Genomic DNA, 18,317 nt, shown 5'->3' with positions numbered 1-18,317 from the left:
GTCAATTATGGTACATTAAGTAAACTACTTTCTTTACTTCACCTAATAAAATAAGGTTGAAAGTTTAAAAAAAAAAATCAAGTGTCTGTGTAGGACCAGGTGTCAGGTGGAGACTTCTGTAGCTGTGGGACGTGCACCGGAGGCTCAATACCTTTGAGTTTTAGAGAAGGAGATTTAGTAAAGTCCCTCTTTTACTGGCCTTCAAGGGCTGTCTTCCTCTAATGATGTGTCTCAAATACTTAATCACCAGGTTATAAACTGTGATGGAGAGGATCTTTTTAACTGTTATCTAGGAAGGCGTCCATAACCTCTTGATGACAGGCTTGGACTGTGAGCACTGTGAGCACTGCAAGCAGTGGACATTGCAGACTTACAGTAGGTGGATAGACCAGCATGCAACACAATTGATCAGTAAAAGGTTGTACACCAAAGGAATTCAATGAATTCTGCAAGGATTTCCTAAAGACTCATGTGATTTGCCCAGTGAAATATGTGCCCTGGTCACTGGAGATCACAGAATGTGTGCCCCAAGGGAGAAACCCATTTTTAACCGGGTCTTTGCCATGGTGCAATCATCAGCCTCTTGGCAGGGAAAGGCTTTAGCTGATAAGAAAATACAGAAACAGCAACAAGGGTATATGAGAAACCCTACTAAGTGGCAGTGGAATGAACCCAGCTGCCGGTGTTCAAAGAGTCCACAGGTATGAGGCCTGAAACCTCTGGAGACAAAAAGTTGTTCAGGATTATGGACCTGACAAGTTAGACACCACTTGTAAACAGGTTTTTTGTTTTGTTTTGTTTTTACTGTCTTAGAAGGCTTCCCACTGATGTCCATTTATCATTTGAATCATCTTAAGTGCCCTATGGTGGGTGAAGGAATGAAAAAAAAAAAAAAAGAAGAAGAAGAAGAAAAATGGTGTTTGCCAGGGATCTGGGAAGAATCAAATTGTTGTCTTGGTTTTCCCTTAGCCTGACTCTTTCTTTAAAACACTCCCATTATTTACCCAACTTCTTCTCTCTGATTCAGAAGGAAACAGGTGCCATGTTACAAGGACATCAAGATGGCCTGTATCTGGCAATGAGGAGACATGTTTTGTCAAACTGGAATGGACCTTATCTCCATGTGCCACAATCTTACAACTATAATAGAAAAAAAAAAGCTTAGTAGAAAGTTTTATTTGACAATGGTTCCCATGTAATTTAACATATCAAATAAGCTAAATTAGTTTAGCAAATCCTTTTGGATGTTCCAGGTCAAAGAGACTTAAGAGGGCTAATATGCCAAAGAAAATTAAAAAAAAAAAAAAAACACAAAATTCTTCATTCTCTTCAGGAAGGAAAACCAAATTCTGATTTTTTAAAAGATTTTATTTATTTGACAGAGAGAGATCACAGGTTGGCAGAGAGGGAGAGAGAGAGAGAGGGAGGAGGAGGAGGAAGCACGCTCCCCACCCAGCAGGGACCCCGATGTGGGACTCAATCCCAGGACCCTGAGATCATGACCTGAGCTGAAGGTAAAGGCTTAACCCACTGAGCCACCCAGGCATCCCAAATTCTGATGTTTTAGCAGCTTACTTTTGATTGGAAAATTCTTCATTCCAATCTTAGACCCTCTAGACCACTAATATCATTTCTTTCCAAACATTCCTTTTTTAGAAGGCTTTACAACTTTTTCTTTTACATTCAGATTTTTGTCCTGAGTTTACCCTCTTTATGTAACCAGCTTTGTTGTAAAAGTATTCCTTTCTTTTCCCCCCTCAGGGGGAAAAAAAGATTTCCATTTCTCATTCCTTTACTTATGAAAAACGCACATCTTACCTTCTTTGCATTCCAAGATGTTTTTTCTTATTATTTTCAGTAGCCTTCATTACATTACTTAGAATTCTTAACTCTTGGAAACTTTCATTTTTAAAGAAGGCAGTTGTGAACTGTGAACAAGTATTCTTTAGGTTGGGGAATTTATGAATGCATTTCATAATTTGCTGAAATATGTGCTTCTTCATTAAACAATCTTTCAGGAAAGCACATAATGCATTTAAAAACAAACCAAGTTTCTTTGCAATAAGGTAACCAAAAGGAGATAAACTCATGTTCATTTACTAATAACTTAGTATTATCTTACCTAGTAATGATCTAGATATTTAATGAAAATAATTGCATTTAATCATTGACCTAACTCACCAAAACATTAAAGTTTTAGTTTACCAGAAAGATTTGGAAGACTAAGAATAAGACTTTATCTAAAATGTCTAATTTTATTTACATCTATTCAACGTAACTTGTTCCTAACAGTTTCACTGAGATTACCCATAAAAATTGAGAGAGACATGGGGTGGGATCAGTGAAGTAGGAGAGGAGGATTGCAGGTTTTGCTTGTCCTGATGTGCACAGGTGATGGATGGAAGTGTTGAATCACTGTATTGTGTGCATGGAACTAATATAACACGGTGTGTTGATTAGCTGGAATTAAAATAAATTTTAAAATATAAAATGAAAATTAATTAAAATATTTTTTATTTAGGAAGCATAAAATTTGTCATTCTTCTAAGCTATTTTTAACACTTTGAAATAGAAATCACATATACTTATTTTAGTAAACCAAGGCACATGAAAGTTTTAATTTTAGTGATGATAACTAAAGCCAAGTCTATTTGACCAGATCATATGAATTTGAAACACATTTAGGTTAGTTTCTATCTTTCTGACAGTTTTAGAATGCCCAATCCTTAAAAGTACTTGTCTCTAATCCAAGGCGATAGAGCTCTCCACAAATTAATTTGTACAATATCCATCCAGTGAGAAAAATATCTCACATTGACAGCATATATTTGTGGACACAAAGACCACTGCATGGACCCTAGGGTCACTATCATGTATGGAGAAAACGTTAAGATCAGTTTGTGTCCCTGGAATATTAAGGAGACTGTGCTAGAGTTTAGGCACAGGATCCCTTTAGCAGTTCATATTTTATATTTATTTATTATTAACAGTTTTTATTTTCAAAAGGCATCTTTTCTTTTGTTTCCCTCAGTGTTGGGCATCTGTAGGTTGGTTTTATATTTCAAAGATACGATAAGATATATAACTTTAAGGAGAAAAAAAGCCAATCATTTATGAGCCACCTTTGATAAGCAGGAGAAGTTGGGGGATTGGGAAAAGGAATAAGGGAACTTTGAATTGCTGAAAGAGCTGCATTTACAGTTCTGTTCAGATTTGTGAGGACAGTTGCTCTCAATGACACACAGACTTGTATTTACATGAAATGACATCTTATGTTGATCCAACCAATCCAGCATATGAGCTTCAATTTGCTTCCTTCCCTCTGGGTGCATAATTTGAATTATAAGGATTTCTGGCAGTATGGAATGACCCCATTTGGGTATAAGATGGATTCCCAAAGAGGGTGCAAAGATAGTCTCTCCCAAGATCCAGAGTCACTCACAGCGAGAGCCAAAGGAAGGAACCAACCAGCCGCAGGTTCCCAGCAGGCAGAAAGCTAAGAACAGTTATGCAGGATGCCACCAGCAAGAAGGCAATAGTCTAACTCTGTAAGAGAAGGGATCCATAGAAAGGGTCTGGACTTGAAAGGGATGAGACAATGTGAAATTTTATTATCCTCTCGAGATCAAGCACTGCAGACAGAGAGATTTGGAAAGAGCTAATTCTGCTAAGAGTTTGTACCCATCCCTCTACAGTGCCAGTTTTTGCAGGACCCCTTCTGCAGATCCTGGACTTTACTAGAATTTCCACTTGGCTGTTTGAGGGTATAGTATTATACCTATATAATAGCTTGCAAGAAGCCATCCAGTTTTATCAGCTCTGGGAGGAACTCATTTGGGGACCTTCCCATGAAGGTAGATACTGGTGAGTGTCTAAGGCTATGACCATGTCAGACATCTGTTTATGGCTGTGTAGTCTGCAGATTGGAAAAACAATTCAGACTAGAATAAATGCTCAAAGGAGTAAAAAGGGGAGTACCAGGAGTTATGTCAGACATCTATTGGATTTTCTGCTTTAGGTACTTTTCCAACCTTTAATTTTTCATTAAACTTTTATAATGAATGTTTCAATGACTTCAGAATTTTGAAACATTTTAGAGACTTCTGCTTGCCAATTAACATAGGTGTCTTAGTCTGCTTAATTGGAGAATACTTGCTTCTAAATGCATTTCTTAAGTGATCTTATCTAATTGGAAATTTCCCTATTTTGGACATTGTATTTCTGGGTTCTAATTGTCCTGAGGGCTGGCAGCAGAATGGTAAGAAACTATCCACCAATGGAAATAACATCCATTTCTGCCCAGCTATATATCCACAAATAAGTTGTAGTTCACATTTCTGTCTTATTTTTAGATCTCCAACTTGACAGTTACCAAGCCAGTTCCTTAGGACAAAAAACAAGTTTAGCAGGATTTTGCCATTTTTGCTAGATATCTGTAACATTTGGGACAATAGTTGTTAGTCGTACAAAAAGCAGGTGTACTAGAAGGTGGTGAGCTTGACTCATCATAACTTAAGATCCTAGGAGCTAGACTTCACTGAGCAGAGCTAACTCATTGCAGGGATGTGTCCTGGAATTGGGGATTGTGTGTGTGTTGCAGTGTTAGCTCTCAGTACACGAGTTTTCTTGAGGTTAATGGCTGACCTATTGTCCTGCCTACCCGCTCCCTGACCAACTTATAATAACAGGGGAATGTTCTTGGGGGTGGTAAGGGCTATAATAGCTTTTGAATGCTTGACCAATGCCTCCCAATTTTTGTAGGTTATTCTGCCTCTGAAATCCCTATTAGGAGTAGTCTTTACCCACAAACAACAACAAAAAAAAGACAAACAATAATGTACACCTTGGTGTATGGGCAGTAAAAATACTACTGTGTTCTGGGCAAGGAAGGCTCTGTGTGCACCAACAATTCTCCCTGGAACCATGCTTGGATTATACCCAGGGAACTGGGATCTGAAAGCTTAGGGGCTTGGCTCAGGGCAGACGTTTCTGTCAGTTCAATCGGGCTCTGGGCAAATATGCGAGCTCAATAGACCTCTAGACAAACACGGCAGCGCAGCTGGGCTCCTTGGGCAGCCCATGATGACCTGAAAATGTATAATAGCAGGAGCCTGAATAGAAAGTGAGAGGAGCTCAGAACCAAGAGGAACTCACCCACAGGACTCGAAAATAGCAGGAAAGACAGGGAACACGAAGGACTCAAGGCTCACACACCTGTTTCTCATTGTGTCTGAATGTCAGTGGAAGTCCACTTCTGATCCTCTTGTTGCCACCAAATTTATTAAATAACAAAAATTAAACCAAGTAAATGTTAAAGATACAAAGGCTGTATTAATCAATCAATTCATGAGTGAGGCATCATCCAACTTTGCAAGTATAGGTGAGCTCCAAAGGATTACAGCAAAGGAAAAGGAGAAAAAAGGAAATCATTAATAAAAAGTGCATTGTGGGCTGCCAGGGTCGCTCAGTGGGTTAAGCGTCTGCCTTTGGCTCAGGTCATGATCTTAGGGTCCCGGGTTGGAGCCCCACATTGGGGTCTATGCTCAGCAGAGAACCTGCCCCCACCCCCCCATCTGCCTCTCTGCCTACTTGCAGTATCTGCTATCAAATAAATGGGTAAAATCTTTTTAAAAAAATTCATTGTGTTAGGTATTATTTCCCTTCTAAGAGGAATGGGAGGGATAAATCAGGAATCTTCCTGAGGCTGAACAGGAAACTCCCATGTTCACTGCTTAAAGGTATTTTCTGGGGGTTGAAATTGTACTTGAGTTAGGTAGTAAGTTTTGGTTTAGTGACCTGGGCCTTAAGTTAAAGGTTGCCATTTTGGGTCTGTAGGGTTTTGTTTTGTTTTTGATTTTTAAGATTTTATTTATTTTTTGTCAGAACGAGAGAGATCATATGCAAGAGAAGAAGCAGGCAGAGGTAGAAGAACAGGGATCCAGTGGGACTTGATCCCAGGACACTCAGATCATGACCTGAGCATAAGGCAGATGCTTAACCAATGGAGACACCCAGGTATCTCTATGGCTTTCTTTTTAACAGACCCAAGAAGATGTAGACTGACTTTAAAATTTTAGACTTCTATATAGAAAGCTCTTCATAGCTCTTGTTGTGTGCTTTCCACCCACCACTGAAAAATTGATCTTTAAGGACAAGGAATCATACACACAAAAATTCCTTCTCCCAGGCTCTCTGGAGTGTTAATCCATGAGGTTAATGCTTAGGAGTTGACTTCTGAGTCTGGTGAGTTACTGACCCGCTGCCTGGCCAGGGGACATTCAGCTGTCTGCACACACTTTCTTTTTTTTTTTTTTTTTTTTTTTTTTTTTTTTTTTTTTTTGCACACACTTTCTAAATATGACCAGTGTCTGCACCAATGAGGTTAATTTGGGATAACATGCCTGAATCACAAATAACCTTGAGTGATTAGGAAAAGTATATTGACCTTACTGTAGTGATCCTCCTTGGGACAGTAGTTCATCCTGCATCCCTCCCACACCTGGCATATACTAGAACTGTCATAATGTTTGCTGAGCAGCATTTACCAATGGTAAGGCATACATTCCTTGTGTACAATGGAAAAATAGATACATTAGACTCACCCAATCTTCACTTGAAATTTCACCTTACAGTTATATATATATATATATATATATATATATATATATATATATATATATAATTTAAATTTGAGAAACCCAAGACCACATTAAAACCTCTGGACCCAAATAGTTATTTTCTGTAGAGCTGCAATGTGACTCCAAGAACTGAACAGCATTTTGTTGCCTTCGTCTTATTGTTTATGATTTATACTTTGGGTAGAGCGAGATTGAAATGAGAGGACATTTGAATGCTGAGTAAAACATTCCTGAAAGATGTCTAATTGTTCTCATTTCCTGATCAAGTAAGATAATAAAAAATGGTTCTCTTTTGTGAGTTTATTGTGTGTGAGGTTGCTAAGTGCTTTCATGTATATTGTTTCATTTGCTGCATACAGTGACCCTAAAAAAAAATCACTGTGACCTTAATATTTTGGATGACAAAACTGAATGGAGAAAGGGCAAGTGATTTTGTCTTTTTCATTTTCTCTGTATGTTCCAAAGCCTATACAATCTTGATTCCATAGGGACATGAAGCAGGACATTAACGCTACTGTTAAAATCATCAACATGAAATAAAGACTTCTAGTACCTTGGTTTTCCATTAATGCTTGACAGAAAGGTAGAGTATTCCCTTTGGTTGAAAAAAAAAGTTTCTAGGAGGTTATATCTTTTTCTATAAGCACATACCTTTGTTTATTGAAGGAGAAAGAATCTCTTGATCAAACCTGCCATTTTTACACTCATGTTTGATGATTCATTTGTGTTCTCTATTCATGGACACTCCAGTCACAGTCAGCCAACTGAATTTCATGTATGTCATTTGTTTTCATGGTGTCTCCCAGCTGGGATTTCAGAATTGGTTTGCCATTCTATTCTTTCCCATACATCTTGATAATATTATGGGGAAAGTCCTCAAGAAGACAAAGATACGTTCCAGCCCTATGGAGTGTTCTTTGGCAATTGAAAGAAGAACTAATGTGGGCTTGGGGAAATATCTTCATTGGAACGTTTATCTGTGGGGGAAAATAGAATAGCAGATAAAAATATTATTAGAGAAACATGGACATTAGGTGGCTTGGGAACACTCAACACATATTAAAAGTAAGGAAACTTGATAGAGAATTAGTCTTTACCAAGGTCTTTTATCCACAATGGGTTTTGAGGTACTGATTGCTCTTAGTTTCCATAGGAAAAGAGGTTCAAGACATTATGTAACTTGCCCAAAGTCACAGCTATTAAATGGCAGAGCCTGATTGAAACATTGAAGTTTATTAAACAATACATTGTCACTTGTTAGAATGGGAATCCATTTCCACAGGTGCTTGATAATTTATCAGGTTGACCTTTAAGCTTCAAATTTGGATCCCATGTCCACTTCGAATACTGAAGTACTTCTCTTTGATTTCCGATTTTATAGAACATCTTCTTCTTATATGAGAACCGGTCCAGGATTTTGATTATGGCAATGTTTAAAGTGGTACCCTCAAAGTATTTGCAATGCCTTAAATTTAGAAGCAATATGCCAAAATCTCTAAAACCTCTATTTGAAGTATTTATGATTTTCAGAAATGTTTTTATATTAGCCTTATCAAATATTGCACTGATCAGTTTTGTTTTGCTTTAGCAAATCTTCACTAAAAACACGTCTGAAGGAGTTTACATTTTTTTTTTTTGAAAGAGAGAATGAGTAGGGGTAGGGGCAGTGGAGAGGGAGAAAGCAGACTCCCCGCAAAGTAGGGAGGCTAACAAGACACTGAGTTCCAGCCTGGGATTCCAAGATAATGACTTGAACCAAAGACAGATGTTTAACCAACTGAGCCATGCAGGTGCCCCTAAAAGCACGTTTTATATTCAAGTTTTATTTGAAGTTATATCATGACTAAGAGGACACAATTTTTTGACTCTAAGCATTTTTCTTCCACCCCAAATTAATCTGCCCTACAATCATCCTGACTTTTTTCATGTACTTAACCTGTTGAAAAAGTTATATATAACTGGTGTAATATTAACAGTTATGGTTCCAGAGATTTTTGCAGACCCAATGTCAGGGATACATCATGGTTTTCTTTTTTTTTTTTTTTTTTTTTTTTTTTTTTTTTAAGATTTTTATTTATTTATTTGACAGAGAGAGACCACAAGCAGGCAGAGAGGCAGGCAGAGAGGCAGGCAGAGAGAGAGGAGGAAGCAGGCTCCCTGCTGAGCAGAGAGCCCGATGCGGGGCTCGATCCCAGGACCCTGAGATCATGACCTGAGCCGAAGGCAGCGGCTTAACCCACTGAGCCACCCAGGCGCCCCACATCATGGTTTTCAAGGGAATGTTATCTGAATGTTGGAATGTTACCAGATTATACATTTATTGTTAATTTAGTGATTGAAATTATAAATAGTAGAACCCTTTCCAATTTGGTTCCCAACTGAAACATAAATGCTTTACTTATTTTCTCGTTGGGTACTTTAGAGTTAGAATAATAATTTCATGGGCAACTTCTTAAGAAAAAGAATAATTGGATATCTTCCTTGAGAGGAAAGAAAAAAAAAAAAATTCTTGAGAATTTCTGCCTGTGCAACAAAGTTCCTGACTTTTATAAAACCTAAGTTAAAATACAATGATGAGTGTTTTCTCATGGTGTAAATAGAATTGGATCAAATATAATTGTTTAAGTTTGTACTTCTTCCTTGTAGTACAAATAGTATTTTTATTATAATAGTAAGACTCTGTATATTTTCCCAAAAATATACCTTGTTTTTAACCTAAAAAGCATGTTATATAAAGCAAGATTTATTTTTCAAAGTAATGATATTTATGTAATTTTTGCCTCTAGGCAATGCAGTAAAGAATCTAGTCGTCATAGAGGAAACTTTAGCTTTTATGGGAACCCTTCTGATTCATCATATAAAAGAGCTTGGAAATAAAGATATGAACTTGGATAACTTCTACGTGGTCAAAAATGATGCTTACTTCCTATTCCTTTCCCTTATCAAGATTCCCAGAATTTCATTATTTTCAGGATAGAATGAACCTTAAACTCCCATAACTTTCTCAATATGATAGTGAACTGAGCATTAAATAGTGCCCTTGGGAAGGAGGGACGAAATGGCGGAGAAGTAGGAGACCCTGTTTCATACAGTCCCCTAAATTGAGCTACATATCTACCAGAACACTCCAAACATCTAGGAAATCAGTCTGAGATGTAAGATTATACACTTCTAGATCTCTATGAGAGCAGAAGACATCAGTTGGGAGGTAAAGCAGAGTGGGGATGCGCAGACTGATATCAGAGCATAAACAGAAGGGGGAGGGAGCCACCAGAAGGAACCCCATTGGAAAATAATACCCCAATACGAAAGTGGCCTGTGGTAGGGGACCAGCATTAACTTGGGGTCTGGTTAAAAGAACTCAAATAGAGCAAAAAATCTTAAAGGGCAACTGATCGAATCAGGAAGTCAGGAACATGGCCTAATCCAACTAACCCAGGATGGCCACTACCAATGATGATCCATGCCAGAGAGTGTGTGGCAGAGCCTCCAGTCCATGGTCCCTCAGCCCCCAGCTTTCTGCTACTTGCACCACCACTTGGCTGGGTGGACTCCTGCCCGCACGTGAGAATCTGGTGTGGGCTCCTGCTTGTGCTCTCTAGGTCCACAGATTTCCACACTCTTCATGGACCATGGGATCTGTGCACTATCGCCCATGTGTGAGAGAGTCTGGTGTGGGCACCAGATGCGCTCTCTATGACTGTGTTTTTCTGTCACTGGCCAAAGGGGCTGAATGATTCCAGGCCAAGCCTGAGAGAACGCTGCATGATCTCTGGTCAGGATCCCTCAATGACGGCCTTCCACGAACTACGTGACCCTGGGGTCTAAACGCACCCTGCCTTGGGCCTGGACAGTAAACCTGGCAAAGGCAGCCTCCAGAAGGGGGTTCCCTGGACCAATATCACTCATACTTTCAGTGACAAGGGGGGTGAAGAGACAAGTAGGCACCTCTGGTGACCACTGAGACAGTGGCTGGGGGAGCACAATGATTGTGGGAGGTTGTGCTATTCAGTGAAGTTTGCAGTGGGGGAGGATCTACGTGATCTGGACCACAGAGGAGGGCAGGCTGAGGCTTCTCTCTAAGGCAGAGGTCCGGGTGCAGTTTGCTTTCCACTAAACCTCCAAAAAGCCACCAAAGGAACTAATTTCCACAGAGCCCAGCCCCTTGAGAGGTGTCAGGGAGACTCAGCCCAAGCAAGACTGACTGAAAAACAATGCGGCAGGCTCCTCCTCCATAAGGCAAGCCAAAAGTATGAGAAAATAATCACCACAGGGTCTCCAAAAACTATAAAACTCCAACATCAGGAGGAAAAACAATATATTAGCTAAAGGTATTTCCCTAGAACCTGTAAATTTCATAGATATAACTTTTTTTTTAAATTCATTCTCAGGGGGCGCCTGGGTGGCTCAGTGGGTTAAAGCCTCTGCTTTTGGCTCAGGTCATGATCCCAGGGTCCTGGGATCGAGCCCTGCATCAGGCTCTCTGCTCATCGGGGAGCCTGCTTCCTCCTCTCTCTCTCTCTGCCTGCCTCTCTGCCTACTTGTGATCTCTGTCTGTCAAATAAATAAATAAAATCTTTTAATAAATAAATAAATAAATTCATTCTCAAGATTCTTGTTTTTTAAAGAAATTTGAACATACCATTATAATTAGAGGTTTAATACAAAATAATTCATGATAAACTTTTAACTTGAACCTTTTTCATATATATACATGTGTTTTTCTTTTTCTTTTTTTTTCTCTTTTTTAAATATACAAATATATACAAGCGTCAAGGTATGCCTTTTCCCCTATTCAATCTTATCCCTATATATAAACCAGTTTTAATCTCCCTTTATCTCTGGAAAGTTGAGTCTTTTAACAAAGATATCAAGATACTCCCAGGAAGAACCAAAATAACATTCCTCACACACACTGAGGATTTATAACCACCTTCCAACTTTTTCTTTTTCTTCTCTCAGTGTTTCTGAATCTCTTTTTTTCTTTTCTGGTATTATATAAATCATATTCTTGGAGTTTATTTTAACTGTTTTTTTTTTCCAATTTACTTTTGTCAGCCTTTTTGTTTGTTCATTGCTGTTCATATACATTATAAATCTTACTTTGGGGGTTTATTTTGGCTGGGCCTTCTCTCTTTTCTCTCTCCCTTTCTCTCTCCCTTTTTTCTTTTTTTTCTTTCTTTTTGTTGGTGACTTCCAATGCTCTGCAATGTTACAGATTGCACCTTCTCTGGATCGTGGTTGATATATTCAGCTATACATCCCCTCACCCACCTCTCAGCAAAATTACTAGGAGGAAGAACACCAAGAAGAAATTCAGAGACTGTGACCTCTGGTACAGAACTATTGGATATCAACATAAACAAGGTGTTGGAAATAGAAATCAGGGTAACAATTATCCAGGCACTACCTAGGTTTTTGAAGACCATTATTGACAACATAGAATCTCTAAGGGCTGAAGTGAGAGCACATCTGGCAGAAGTTAAAATTGTTATCAATAAGATCCAATCTAATCTAAGTACTCTAACATCTAGGGTAAAAAAGGCAGGATATCAACTTTCTGATCTAGAAAATAATGGATAAAAAAGAAGAATAAGGAGGAGGGCTGGAACAAATAGCTTAGAAGTCATGAAAACAGACTTAGACTAATAAATGAAGCTATGAAATGTTCCAGTGTCAAAAATATTGGGAAGAATGGGGTGGGGAGGGAGTAAGAGAGAACAGTAGAAAATATAGTTGAATAAATCCTGGATGAAAAGTTTCCTAATTTGGAGAATGGAGCAAGTGTTCATGTCCTAGAGGCAGAAAGGACACCACCCAAGAACAATGACACTAGAAAGACCTCCAGACTCATAAATGTGAAATTCCTGATTTATAAAATCAGAATATGTCTTGAGGGCAGCTATGGGGAAGAGACCCCTTCATACAGAGGGAAGAACATCAGAATAACGTCACACCACTCCACAGGAACCTGGCAAGCCAGAAAGGCTGGCAAGACATATTCAGGGCAATAAATGAGAAGAACATTCAGCCAAGAATATGTTATCCAGCCAGGCTGACATTCAAAATGGATGGAGAGATAAAGAGCTTCCAAGACTGGCAAGGTTTAAAAGTGTACATGACTACCAAGCTGGCACTACAAGAAATATTAAGGAGGGAAGGTTCTATAAAAGAACAAAGAACCACGGAATGACAAAGAACAGAAATGTACAGTGACAATCTATGGAAACAAGAACTTCATAGGCAACATGATATCAATAAAAATTTATATTTCAATAATAACTCTGAATGTGAATGGCCTAAATGCTCCCATAAAAATGGCATAAGGTTGTATATTGGATAAATTGACAAGACCTGTACATATGCTGTCTAAAAGAGACCCTTTGGAACCTAAAGATAGATCCAGACTGAAAGTGAAGAGATGGAGAACCATCTTTCATGGCAACGGGCATCAAAAGAAAGCTGGTGTAGCAATTCTCAATTTTCAACCTGTACCCTAAAGTGAGCTGATTATCTATCAACGAACTCCGATCACCCATGAAAACAGCCTGAGATCAGAATTATACACGTCTTTTTCTCTACAGGGGCAGAAGACACCAGTGGGCAGGTAAAGCAGAGTGGGAACTTCTGACTGATATTGGAAGATAAATAAAAGGGGGAGGGAGCCACAAGAGGCAACCGATTGGTAAGTAATACACCAATCTGAGAGTGCCCTGCGTCTGGGGACCAGCATTAACTTGGAGTCTGGTTGAAAGCACTCAAAAAGAGCAAAGGATCGCGGGGGGGAAATTGCGGGAATCGGGGTGACTAGGGACAGGGGCTTAAGTCCCCGGTCCCAGGACAGCCTCCCCTGGCGCTGATCCAGAGAGAGTGTGGCGAAGAGACCAGGTCTTGGTCCTGAGCCGCCAGCGCGCCTGAGATCTCATGGGGTCCAGCTCCTGTGAGGGACTGGGAGCCTCGCCAGAAGGCAGAGGCTCCAGAGCCAGAGGGCTGGTGGTACAGAGCCTGAGACTTGCGCCCCTTGCCCGCGCGATTCCACCAGAGCCTGAGATGCGCGCACACGTGCCCCACACACTCCCCTGAGAGAGGTGTGTGCAAGTCCAGTGCTCTTAGACCCAGAAAGACCAGGCACTCTCAGCCTGGGTCAGCGGGAATATCTCAGTGTGTGATTGCTGCTTGGAACCTCTCTGGCAGTCTGGAGTTGCCCAGACAGCCACCACTGCCATGGTTTTGGGTACAAACAGAAGATCCTGTGTCCCCAGGGACCATGACTCGGAATCTGCTCTGCCAGCGGCCAAGAGGGAAGTTATCTGGGCTCTGCAGCCAGACTGAGGCTTCTCTCTCAGAGGGAGGTCAGGGTGGGGTTTACTTTCCTCTAAATCTACAAAAAACATCAAAAGCTGTCAAGGCAAGGAAAAAAAAAAAAGTGAACAAACATAAAAACCTCCAGAGAACAAAACCATGAAAAAACCGGTTTCCTCAGAGCCGACTTAATTCAGGAACATCATTGACTGAAAACCCACATGGCAGGCCCTGCCCCCAGAAAACCAACCAGGAAAAAAAAAAAAGACAAGAAAACAACTACCACTACTTCATAGGACAATTTTTATTTTTAACTCGTACCCACTATACTGGTTCATTTTTTTAATATACATAATTTTTAACCTATTAACCATCACAGTAAAATGTCCAGTACATCAAATTCCTTAATAACCTTCTAACCGGAACTTTTTGATTCATACACCTGTGTTTCTTCTTTTGAATTTCTATTTTTTAATTTTTTAATAAATTTTAGTTTAGTTTAGTCTACTTTATTCATTTTTTATTTTTATTTTCTAATATTCATATAGAGTTAAATTTCAAGGTAATCCCCTTTCCCCCATCAATGCTACCCCTATAGGTAAACCAATTTTTAGTCCCCCTTTATCTTAGGAAAGTTGAGTCCTTTCACAAAGATATCAAGACATCCAGGAAGAATCAAAACAACCTTCTTCGCCCACAATAAGAATTTATTACCACTCTCTCATCTTTTTCTTCTGCCAGTGCTTCTGTGTTTTTGTGTTTGTCCTGATACTATATAAATCTTATACTTGGGGTTCTTTTTGACGAGGTTCTTCCTCTATTTGCATATATATATATATTTTTCCTCTATTTTATCATATACTTTTATCAATCTTTTTGTTTGTCTGTTTTTGTTTGTATACTTCATAAATCTTACCTTGGGGCCCATTTGGGCTGAACCTTCTCTATTATCTTCTCTTTTTTTCCTGTCTCTCTCACTCTCGCTTTTTTTTCTTTTTCTTTTCTTTTTTCTCTCGTTTGGGTGGGGAATCCTGATTGCTCAGAAGCGTTCCAGGGTGCACCTTGATGGCACCACATCCAGGTACATCCGTTCAGTCAGCTCTCACCAAAATGACTAGGAGGATGAATGCCCAACAGAAGAAAAATACAGAGGATAGGCCTCTGAAACAGAGCTAATGGCTATCAACATAGACAATATGTTGGAAAGAGAATTCAGGTTAACAATTATCCAGGCAATAGCTAGGTTGGAGAAAGCCATGGATGACCAAACGGAACTGATTAGGGCCAAACTGAAAGCGACCAGGGAAGATGTTCACAATATTAGGGCTGAGCTGAAAGCTACCAGGGATGAGGTTGACAAAACACTCAATGAGTTCCAATCTACTCTAAATTCTCTCAAAGCTAGGGTAACTGAGACAAAAGATAGAATTAGTGATCTGGAGGACAAAGAGATAGAGAAAAAGGATCAGGATGAAGCCTGGAACAAACAGCTTAGAAGCCAAGAAAACAGAAACAGGGAAATAAATGATGCGATGAAACGTTCCAACGTCAGAATTATTGGAATCCCTGAAGGGGAGGAGAAAGAAAGAAGTCTAGAAGATATAGTGGAACAAGTTCTTCATGAAAATTTTCACAATCTCGCAAATGCAACCAGTGTCCATGTACTAGAGGCTGAAAGGTCTCCACCCAGGATTATGGATTCCAGATAAACATCAAGGCACCTGATAGTCAAATTGAGGAATCATAATTGTAGATATAATCTCTTGAAAGCCTCTAGAACAAAGAGGCTTCTAACTTACAAAGGAAAGCCCATCAGAATAACGTCAGACCTTTCCACAGAGACCCAGCAAGACAGAAAGGGCTGGCAAGATATATTCAGGGCACTAAATGAGAAGAACATGCAGCCAAGAATACTTTATCCAGCAAGACTGACATTCAAATGGATGGAGAGATAAAGAGTTTCCAAGACCAGCAAGGCTTAAAAGACTATGTAACCACCAAGCCGACACTGCAGGAAATATTAAGAGGGGTACTATAAAAGAGGAAATATCTTAAGAATAGCATTGAACAGAAATATAGAGACAATCTACAGAAAGAAAGACTTCAAAGGTAACACGATGTCAATAAAAACCTATCAATAATCACTCTCAATGTGAATGGCCTAAATGCACCAATAAAACAGCACAGGGTTGCAGATTGCATAAAACAACAGGACCCATCCATATGCTGTCTACAAGAGACCCATTTTGAACCTAAAGACACACCCAGACTGAAAGTGAAGGGATGGAGAAGCATCTTTCATGCCAATGGGCCTCAAAGGAAGGCCGGGGTAGCGATTCTCATATCAGACAAATTAGAATTTAAACTAAAGACTGTAGTCAGAGATACAGAAGGACACTACATCATTCTTAAAGGGACTATCCACCAAGATGATCTAACAATTGTAAATATCTATGACCCCAATATGGGAGCAGCCAATTACATAAGAAAACTGTGAAGCAAAATAAAGAGTCATATTGATATGAATACATTAATAGTAGGAGAACTTAACAAGCCTCTCACAGAAATAGATAATTGCAGCAGAAAATCAATAAAGAAACAAGAGCATTGAATGACACACTGAACCAGATGGACCTCAAGATATATACAGAACATTCCACCCTAAAACAACAGAATACTCATTCTTCTCAAGTGCACATAGAACCTTCTACAGAATAGACCACGTGCTGGGTCACAAGTCAGGACTCACTGATACCAAAAACCTGAGATTATTTCCTGCATATTCTCAGATCACAATGCTTTGAAATTGGAGCTCAATCACAGGGAAAAATTCTGAAGGAACTCAAACATCTGGAAGCTAAAGGCCACCTTGCTTAAGAACGCTTGGATCAACCAGGAGATCAAAGAAAAACTGAAACAATTCATGGAAACCAATGAGAATGAAGCACTTCGGTCCACAACCTATGGGTTACAGCAAAAGTATTCCTAAAGGGAAAATACATAGCCATCTGAGCCTCCCTCAAAAAAATTGAAAAATCCAGAACACAGCAGCTGTCTCTTCACCTTAATGAACTGGAGAATCAATAACAAATCAAACCAACTCCACACATAAGAAGGGAAATAATCAAGATTAGAGCAGAGATCAATGAGGTAGAAACCAGAGATACAGTAGAACGTATCAATGAAACTAGAAGCTGTTTTTTTTTAAAGAATAGATAAGATCAAAAAACCATTGGCCACACTAATTCAAAAGAAAAGAGAGAAAGCCCAAATTCATAAAATTATGAATGAAAAGGGAGAGATCACAACTAACACCAAGGAAGTAGATACAATCATCAGAAGTTATTATCAACAGTTATATGCCAATAAGCTAAGCAACCTAGATGATATCGATGCATTCCTAGAAAGCTATAAACTCCCAAAATTGAACCAGGAAGAAATTGACAACCTGAATAGAGCAATATTCAGTAACGTGATTGAAGCAGTGATCAAAAACCTCCCACAAAACAAGAGCCCAGGACCTGATGGATTCCCTGGGGAATTCTACCAAACTTTCAAAGAAGAAATAACACTTATTCTCCTGAAGGTGTTTCAAAACATTGAAGCATAAGGAAAACTACCAGACTCTTTCTATGAAGCCAGCATTACCCTGATCCCCAAAATAGACAAAGACCTTACCAGAAAGGAGAATTTCAGACCAATATCACTGATGAATATGGATTCTAAGATTCTCAACAAGATCCTAGCAAACAGGATCCAATAGCACACTAAAAAGATTATCCACCATGACCCGGTGGGATTCATCCCTGGGCTACAAGGATGGTTCAACATTCGCAAATCAATCAATGTGGTAGAACAAATCAATAAGAGAAGAGAGAATAACCACATGGTCCTCTCAGTTAATGCAGAAAAAGCATTTGACAAAATCCAGCATCCATTCCTGATTAAAACGCTTCAAAGGATAGGGATAGAGAGAACATTCCTGAACTTCATAAAATCTATCTGTGAAAGACCCACAGCAAATATCATCTTCAATGGGAAAAAGCTTGCAGCCTTCCCATTGAGATCAGGAACACAACAACATTGCCCATTCTCACCACTCTTGTTCAACATAGTATTAGAAGTCCTAGCAACAGGAATCAGATATCAAAGAGAAATAATAGTTATCCAAATTGACAATGAAGAAGTCAAACTCTCTCTCTTCACAGATGACATGATTCTTTATATTGAAAACCCAAAGACTCCACCCCAAACTACTAGAACTCATACAGCAATTCAGTAATGTGGCAGGATACAAAGTCAACGTACAAAAATCAGTGGCTTTCTTATACACTAACAATGAAAATACAGAAAGGGAAATTAGAGAATTGATTCCGT

Source organism: Lutra lutra, unplaced genomic scaffold, assembly GCF_902655055.1.
Source record: "Lutra lutra unplaced genomic scaffold, mLutLut1.2, whole genome shotgun sequence".
In the NCBI taxonomy this organism is placed as follows: domain Eukaryota; kingdom Metazoa; phylum Chordata; class Mammalia; order Carnivora; family Mustelidae; genus Lutra; species Lutra lutra.
The sequence above is the reverse complement of the archived record's forward strand: the minus strand, read 5'-3'. Positions refer to the sequence as shown.